Source organism: Dromiciops gliroides, chromosome 6 (assembly GCF_019393635.1).
Source record: "Dromiciops gliroides isolate mDroGli1 chromosome 6, mDroGli1.pri, whole genome shotgun sequence".
Taxonomy (NCBI): domain Eukaryota; kingdom Metazoa; phylum Chordata; class Mammalia; order Microbiotheria; family Microbiotheriidae; genus Dromiciops; species Dromiciops gliroides.
The window spans coordinates 45,084,373-45,093,112 of NC_057866.1; positions in this window are offsets into that span (position 1 = coordinate 45,084,373).

Consider the following 8,740-nt stretch of genomic DNA (forward strand, 5'->3'; position numbering starts at 1 on the left):
TTTGTTTGTTTCTTTTTTTTTTACATTGAAGAGTAGTCAGTGAATTTAGAATCCTCAGTGCTAGCTATAGCAAGTTAACATTAAACAACATTAAATTCAAATAAAAAAAAACTTACTGTGTTTCTACATTTTTACCTCATATCCTATCACTAGTTGTATGTAGCTTTTATTCTGTAGAAGCATCTATAACTATAGTTTTGGAATATGGAAGGAGTGCAATTACTATATAGGCACTTTATTTGTGCTTAGTGCCTATGGAGTGTCCAGGTACCTCAGACCATCGAATGTTCTTTATTAACCATGTATAAACTTATAGAAGGTTGCTTTCTTTGACTATATGAGAGCTTCAATCTTAAAGGCAAGAGATCTTCGCTAAATATAATTAATTTTATTTCATGGTATATGTAACTTTAATTATTCAATACAGAATTGTCTTAAGGGGTAAAAACAACTGTTTTAAATCTATTTCTTTATGGTATCATTGGCTCTCATTATAGCTTTTGCACTTGACTTTTAATATAGCAAACTATTCCTGTCACCTTGCATTTATTGCAGACTATGAAGGGATTTTAAACTTGATGTATATTTTTATCATTTTACAGCAAAATGTTGAACATTTCATGAATCACTGTAGTCAAATCAAATGAATTTTAATAGCATGTGATTAACTTGAAAAAGTCTTATTAATAAAATGTCAAATTGATTTGAACACAACTAAATGACTTTATTCAATATGATTTTAATCACCATAGCTAAATTCAATAAACTGTTTTCCAAACATGCCATTTTCAATAATTTGCAGTGTACATAAAAAGAGATAACAAATTGCATTACCAGACAAATGAACATTTTTAGTAAGGTAGATTAAGAAGATATGATCACAAAAATGCCACTATCATACAATAAAGCGGTGTGTTATAAAGGGAAAAAATGACTGACTAGGAAATAGGATACTTTATTTCTAGTCTGGTTTCTAAACTAAACTGATCTCTGTTAAGTTGTAGGTAGTATATCATAACAATAGCATTGATAGGCTATAGATTATTTGGAGAAATTGACATAGAAATGTATCTAAAATCAATCAAGATAGTGAAGGTATTTGGTATCATTAAATATTAGGATATGTGTACAGTGTCATATACTTAGGGGTAGAAAGAATTTAGAGGGTTATTTACTCCATCTCCCACAATTTACACAAAAGAAAATTTGGACTCAGATAAATGAAGTGACTTTCATAAATAGAAAATCCATAAACCATTGAGGCAGGTTGTGAATCCAGATCTTCTGGATTCAAATCCATTTTGCTTTCTACTGTACTTAACTAGAGATGTTTAACCTGGAGAAAAGAAGACTAATTTGGAGGTATAATAGTTTTCTTTTAGTATTTGAAGAGTCACCTTTTACAAGGGAAATTATATATTTATTTATTTATTTATTTATTTATTTATTTATTTATTTATTTATTTATTTATTTATTTATTTATTTATTTGTTTGTTTGTTTGTTTGTTTATTTATTTATTTATTTATTTATTTATTTATTTATTTATTTATTTATTTATTTTCTTTTTGATCCCAAAGGTGAGAATTTGAAGCATTGGAGGATATAGGAAATTTTTCATAAATATAACACCTAAAATTAAATAAACAATCAGGAGCCTTGGAATCTCTCTTCTTAGAGGTCTTCAGTGAAGATTGATGACTATTTGTCAGCAATATTGCAGAAGGAATTTGTGTTTAGGTACAGTCCAGGGTAGAAAGCTTTAAGGTACTTCTTGGCTATGAAATTTATTGATTATTATGTAAATGCTATTTGAGGTTGGACAAGTTTCTCTGCCTGTATGAATCTTCACCTGCAATTGAAGAATATTAATGCTTGGGCTCCTTCCTTAGAAAGACTATATCAAATTGGAAAATATAGGTTAGAATGTTATAAATGATAGAGAGACATAAAGAATTATATGTGTTTTACTATTTTACCTTATGAAACTAAAGGAAAATAGTTACATTTATGTTGAATCCCAGCCTCAGAACATAAGAAAAACAAATAGCCTAAGGAAAACTTAACGCAACATTTTTTGATTCTCGATTTGACATTAGAATTTTTTTTTGATCAGTCTAAACATTTCATCAGACAACTGTTAACCATTTCGAGAAAATTCCAAATCTTTTGCTATTTTCATTTCAAATGTGACTTTTTATTTAATGGGCTGTAGTCCCCACTTTCTTTTCTTTTTTTCTCTATTAGGAAATAAAGCAGTGAATTCAATTCAATTCAGTTAATACTGATCAGGCACTTCCATGCAACCTCCTGAGTTTCTTGTGGAGAATAGAAAACTGAGTGATTCATGTTTTTTGCTCTGAATAAGTTACACAATTATATGAGAAGACAAGACGAAAAAAACTAGGCATATCAAATAGAATGTGATCAATTCCACAAGAGAAGGCAAACTTAAATGTTGTGGGGAATCAAGAAGGACAGGTCTTGGTTGTTTGCTGGGGTCAGGGAAAACCTGGAAGATAATGTTTAATCTGGGCTTTGAAAGCCATATACTATTTCACCTGGATAAGTTGGGATAGGACACTGGAGAGTGAGAAAACAGCACAGAGTTAATGTAATGCTTGGGAATTGATAGGCTGGTTAAAATACAGCATAAGTCAATGATATGGCAGAAAAGAATGGTTGGGAATATATTATGGGCATCATCAAATTCCAGGCTCAAGAATAATAGGGTCATAGAGTTGGAAGGGATGATAAACAATGGGAAAGTATGGGAGGTACTTGAGAAACTGACATAAAACTGAAGAATAATACATAAAATGATAAAGGTGGAAAGGGTCCTAAAGATTATCCAGTGCAAGATGCTTATTTTACAGAAGATGAAATGGAATTCCAGTGAATAAGAGAAATAAATTTGAAAGAAAAACAAACATTTACTAGGTACCACTTTGTATCAAATGCTATGTTTAACATGAGGGATAAAAATAGAAAAAGTGAAAAACCTCTTACTTTCAGGCAACCCATTTATAGATTAGTGCAATGAGGTGACTTGCTTAAAGTGAATAGGAGAGAAAGGCCAGATTGGGATGAGGATCTTCTGATGCCCTGATTACCATGCTTTTTCCATGAAATCACATTGGCTCCTAACTTTCATGATGTGGATCAGGCTTTGGTAAGTTCAAAAGAGTTGTGTGATCTAAGATTCATTATTTAATGCTCTTGTGCTACTATTTCTCTTGTAAAATGCTGGTGATACTTTGACAACTTCACAAGGTTATAGTTAAAAAAGTGCTTCACAAGCCACAAAGAACTAAAGAAAAATTATTCTCATTTGGCAAGCAAGGACTTTTAGGAACAAATGTTGAATTCATAGAGTTCAGTTAAAGGCAGAAGAGTAGATGGCATTAGGCACAGGGCATAAGGTGATGATAATGGAGAGAGTACTCTGTCAGATATAATATATAATCTGTCAGATTAGATACATGGCACATTTATCTAAAAAGGTGCTGGTGGAAGTGTGTGAGTATACATACCCCTATATGTATGTATGTGTGTAGGTATGCAGTTATATATACACACATAAATTAACACATATAAGCATATGTATACATATATGTATACACAGAGATGTGTATAAAGTTTGATATAAATATGTATGGATAAAGATACAGTTATATCAATATCTACCTCTGTGTCTACCTCTTTATCTCTGTCTCTTTGCCCCCCCCCCCGTATTTATCACCAAATCTCTATATCCATATAAGCACATACATAAACTTTATCATAACACACACACATATATGTGTGTGTATGCATGTATGTATTGAGAGCTCTTAATATTATGGAAGTCATATTATGAACCTTTATTATGATACAATATGTATATTATAATATACATTAAATGACAGACCTAGAGTCAGTAGAAATTGAATTTGAATTCCATCTTTACTACTTATCAGCTGTGTAACAATGATGTATACTTCTATAAGTCTCAGTTTAGGCATCTAGGTGGTACAGTGGATAGAGAATTGGACCTGAAATAATTATGATTCATCTTCGTGAGTTCCAATTTGGCCTTAGAATCTTGCTAGCCATTTGACCCTAGGCAAGGCACTTAACCCTGTTTGTCTTAGTTTCCTCATCTGTAAAATGAGTTGGAGAAGGAAATGATAAATCCCTCCAGTATCTTTGCCAAGAAAACCCAGAATGAGATAAAGAAGAGTCAGACACAATTGGAAAAAAAAAATATATATATATATATATGGTGAGGCAATTGGGGTTAAGTGACTTGCCCAGGGTCACATAGCTAGTAACTGTCAAGTGTCTGAGGTCATATTTGAACTCAGATCCTCCTGATTCCAGGGCTGGTGCTCTAGCCACTGCACCACATATCTACCCCATAATTGAAAATGATTGAACAACAAGCCTCAATTTGCTTATCTATAAAGTGGGAATTAATGATAATTTTAGTAACTATGTCTCACAACTGTTGTAATAATCAAATATCATGATATATATTTAACAGCTATGTAAATGTCAACCACTATTATAATAGGTATTTGAATATGGCTGTTTCTTTGACAACTATATCATAATGTGAATCATTTTTTTCTCATATGATACAATTTACTGTTTAAAAAAGGGAAATACAGGAATGATATATTCATCTATAGAAATACAGAAATATTTTGCATTGTAATACAGCAATAACCTGGAGGGAGGCAGCATAGATTGTGGAGAGAGATTCAGCTTTAAAGTCAGGAAGACCTGGGTTTATATCTTAGCCACATCCTGTCCATGTGAGCTTGGGAAAATACTTAAGCCCTCAATACCTCAGACAACTATGACTCTAAGATGTAAAGCAGGTCAGATTTCTGTTGAAATGGGGAGTTTACTCACTGATTATCTCCCTATACTGATAAATTCATAGGTCTAGGCAACAAAAATCTCATCTGATGGTACAGTATATTTCCAATAAAAGCTCATAAATTAGGCTGCATTAACAGAAGTGTTTTCTTCTAGAAATAGGAAAAATGTATCAGGTCTTTTAAATATTGTTTCTAGTTCTGGGTACCATTTTTCAGAGAGTCACTGATAACCCAAAGAGTATCTACAATGCTGGAATTAGTGCCATGAATGGAATGGTTAAAGACAGAGGATATTTATCCTGGAAAATAAAAGAGATGATGGGTAGCATGCAAGTGACCCAATAATAATGTTCATATATCATATGTATATCAGTTCATATATCAGTGTTGAATGTATGGATGGATTTGTGTATGTGTGCATGTGTATATGCATGCATACACATACTTAGATATGTATATGTGTATGTGTTTGTGTGTGTGTGTGTGTGTGTATATATATATATATATATATATATATATATATATATATATATATATTGTGAGATTAAAATTGGATATTAGATCATAAATCTCCCCTACTTAACTTTTCCCTAATTTATCTCCCAGACTAGTAAATGGAAGAAGCTTCTGGTTTTCTAGATAGAGCCTTTATTGTATGGTAGTCACAAGGTGATGTTGATTAGAAGGATAGGAAAATAGAAATACAATACAAATCGTCTTAAGTCTAGGCTTAGTCTATATTCCTTATAAAAACTCACCAAACCGAAAAAGGCCACCTTTGGAGAGAGAGAGAGACCGTCTGTGCCGCACCATCAGGAGTCCCGCCAAGCAGGCAAAAAGGCCTACTCCCATTCTCTCCACCCCGGAAGTCAAAAACCCGGCAGGCAGTCTGACACGCGCAGCAGGTGGACTGTTCATCTCCTCCCCAAAAGGGTGGTCCTTGAAAAACTGGCGTCTTTCAGTTATCCTAACTGACTGTTAAAAACTTTCATATTTTACCACAATATATAAAATCTTTTGCATTTATCTTGATAAAGCAAAACTAAAATCAGCAGGTGAATAGAACAGATTGTATTTTAATATCATGAAGGGTTTTCTAACAAGAAGTGTTGTCTAATAGTCAAACAGTTGGTTTATTTTCTGAGATACTAAATTCAGTGGAAGTTCAATTGGAAATGGTACAGAGTTAATTTCTGCATTGAGTGAGAAATTAAACTTTAAGACCATCCTTTTTAATTTTCTAAAATTTTATGTGATAGAGAATTATATTTTATACAAATATAAAACATTCATATAATATACACAGACACGTATATAACATGTAATTTAAAGATCTTTCTAACTATGAAATTATTTCCTTCTATGAAACCCGTGTATGACTGTTGAGGGGTGTTTGAATAAATATCTGGATTTGAATGTAGAGGCATAAATGGAATCAATTTTTCTATGTATCCAGTAAAGGAATTTCAATATAAATAGTTAAAGAAGAGTACTGGGCTTTTAGTCAGAGCTAAGTGGGCAATTCACTTGAGTTCTTTAAGCCCTTGTCCCTTTATCCTCAAAATGAGGGAAAAAAGTTTGGTTCAGGGTCAGAAAACTTGGGTTTGCCTCCTGGCTCTTCCTTTTATTAATTGCTATCTTTTAAAAATTTGGGCAAGTCACTGGGACTTTCTAATCCTTAGTTTCCTAATCTACAAAAGGAGAAGGTTGGAATACATATGATCTGAGGTCTCTTCTAGTTCTAGATATGAGAGTAGTTTACTTAGATAGTGAGCTGATGTCAAATCTAGAAAGACTTTGGTTGAAACTAAACCTCTAACACATATTGGCTGTTGCAACTCGTAAATCACTAAGTACTCTACACCAACTGTGTTAAAGTCAAATGAAAGCAGGGCCACTAAATCCTGCATAAAGAATCTTGCAGACAGACATTGACTTAGGAAGCCACATATTAATAATACATACATGAACACACACATATATGTGTGTGTATGTATATGTGTGTACATATACATGTATATGTATGTACACACATATATATTTTGTTTTTTTTTCCTTTGGTGAGGCAATTGGGGTTAAGTGACTTGCCCAGGGTCACACAGCTAGTAAGTGTTAAGTGTCTGAGGTTGGATTTGAACTCAGGTCCTCCTGAATCCAGGTCTGGTGCTCTATCCACTGAGCCACCTAGCTGACCCCCCCAGAACCATCTGTCTGTATGATGCCATTGGTCTAATTGAACCTCTAAGCTCATGTAAGTTTCAGAGAAACTATAAACCTTCTCTGGCAAAAGGACTTTCATCACATGGATTTCATTATATTAACTCACTCAGGGTTCCAATCACTATCTGTCACAATGTACTGAACTCTGAGGATGCAAAGACAAAAATCAAATATCCAATCAAATTTTCCATCAATTATTGTCTTTGCTGAGGAAGACAATGCATCCATAGGAAAACACATACAAGGGGGCGGCTAGGTGGCGCAGTGGATAAAGCACCGGCCCTGGATTCAGAAGTACCTGAGTTCACATCCGGCCTCAGATACTTGACACTTACTAGCTGTGTGACCCTGGGCAAGTAACTTAACACCCCTTGCCCTGCAAAAACAAACAAACAAACAAAAAAACCCAAACAAAACACATACAAGATAAATTCACAATAAATGCAATGACTTGGAGGTTTAGGGAATGGGACTGGGGGAACCATGAAAGACCTTTTGAAAGGCCCAGATTCCAATGATCTGGAGTCTCCTGGTAGTCTTTCTAGTATGTACACCACTGTATGGCTCACCTCCCTTCTTCATCCCGAGGGATAATTATCAAATAATTTAAAGGTTTGCTGTTCAGGTTAAAATAAATCTTCTATTTCTGCTTGCCTGTAGGTCAAGTTTAAGATGATTTCAGATGGGATTCTAGGGATTTAAGACAAGTAGGATTTCAGTCAAGTGCCTAAATTTGGCTTTGCTATAACTATGAGTTCCAGTGGAATATAAGCTCTGCCAAGTACAAAAGACTTTGAGTTCAGTAGAGGCAACAGATCATATATCTGGAAACAAGGACCAGCTTAAATAAATTAGTAGAGTAAAAAATTTGCAGAGAGAACACCACAGATATCAGTGTTGTGTTCACTCTTTTTTTTCCCTTTTTTTTTTTTGCAGGGCAATGGGGGTTAAATGACTTGCCCAGGGTCACAGAGCTAGTAAGTGTCAAGTGTCTGAGGCCAGATTTGAACTCAGGTCCTCCTGAATCCAGGGCCAGTGCTTTATCCACTGTGCCACCTAGCTGCCCCTGTGTTCACTCTTAAAGAATTCATAAAACATAAACGTTAGTGATTTCCCATGGAGCAAAGACTATCCACAATCTAAGGAAATCAGGAATGCTTAAAATATTAATCTATGGATAGTAGAACATTATGTTGAAGTGTCCTCTAGGAAAAGAAGAGAGTTTGGCGAAGTATTGCTTAGGAAGACATTGACTGATGCAAGTAATAGAGGGCTAGATTTAAAAAAAAATGCACTACACATCTTTTACAAAGGATTTAAAAAAATCTAGGGAGAGGGGATTCTACAGGCAGATATGATGGTTCTAACTTAAAAGTTTGGAGCTCTAAATAATAACTCAGAGAGATGAGATTCTAAGGCAGTTTAGGATTTAAAGAATAGAACTTTAGAGTTTAAATCCCTTCTCTGCTGCTTATTACCCTTTTAACATAAGGAAATTTTCTTCACTTCTCTATGCAATTTCTTCATTTGTAAAATGTGAATAGAAACAAAGCAGCAGCACAGTCAATTAAGAACTGGACTAGGAATTAGAAAGACTTGGGTTAAAAGGTCATCTGTGAAACATTGACTGGATGACAGCAGGCAAGTTATTTA